We start from the raw sequence: 1,091 nt of genomic DNA, 5'->3' as shown, positions 1-1,091 counted from the left end.
ACAGACCTCAGAGCCCGAGCTGGGGTGTAAGTCTGGATCAGATCACTGATGGAAGGTCTGACCATGAATAGATCTGAAAGTAAGAACCAGAATTTTAAAGTTGATCCTGAAAGAAACTGGAAGCCAGTGAGGAGTTTTAAGGATCGGAGAAATGTGAGTTCTTCTACTAGAGCGGGTCAGAAGAATCTGCATTTTGTTCTTCTAGAACTCCTGAAACATCTCTCAGAGCCAGAAATGTTTGTGTGTAACCAGGGACGGTCAGGTGAGGCAGAGCCTCAACACTGATTCACTTCATCCACGGTTTGTCACGTTTGTCTGGTTTGGTAAAAGTCTGACCTCGTTTGACTCTCAAGGTCATGTAGTGTTTGACTAAACGTTTCTCTCTAACAACATGAACGTGAGCATCGGATCCTTGTGAAGAACCAGGGATTGACCTTCATTTCATCCATGAATGACGAACCAATGCAGCGTTTTCATACGACAACTGACTTCAGCGTTAGAAGATCATTATTCCAGTTGAAAGGCTCTCCGAGCTCACTTAGTGATGTCGGCAGAAACTCCATTGACAGAGGATGATTGACAGGTGTCATTGCACCAAATCAGCCGGAGAGAAGATCTTTCCCAGAGTGTGTTTGTGGACTTTTTTATTTTTTTTAAAACATCTTTTTATTGATTTTCAGATATTAAGACATACATTTGAAACACACACACAAAATAAGTCAAATAAAAGGTATAATACAAAAACAAAGAAAGATCCCACCCTCCACCCCCGTAGAAAACCACCCCGCGGTCTCAGAAAACCAGACCCCCACCCACCTCTTAACAATCAGGGCTTGACAAAGACAGATGAATAAAATATAACAATGGTGAAAACATTCTTGTATATACATACACACACATAAAACGAATCAACTCAAAAAGGAACAATGATGCATAATAGTATACATTGATACAAACAGACAAAAAGAAAAAGAAAAAACAATACTCCATACATATGGTGGTAAAAAATGAAAATATAACCCAAACTGTTAAAGTATTATGTAAGGTTCAGCTCTTTAACATGCTGCATGAAAGGGGACCAGGTTTCATGA

This window comes from Callionymus lyra, chromosome 3 (assembly GCF_982586985.1).
Source record: "Callionymus lyra chromosome 3, fCalLyr1.hap1.1, whole genome shotgun sequence".
In the NCBI taxonomy this organism is placed as follows: domain Eukaryota; kingdom Metazoa; phylum Chordata; class Actinopteri; order Syngnathiformes; family Callionymidae; genus Callionymus; species Callionymus lyra.
Note: the sequence above shows the minus strand (reverse complement) of the source record.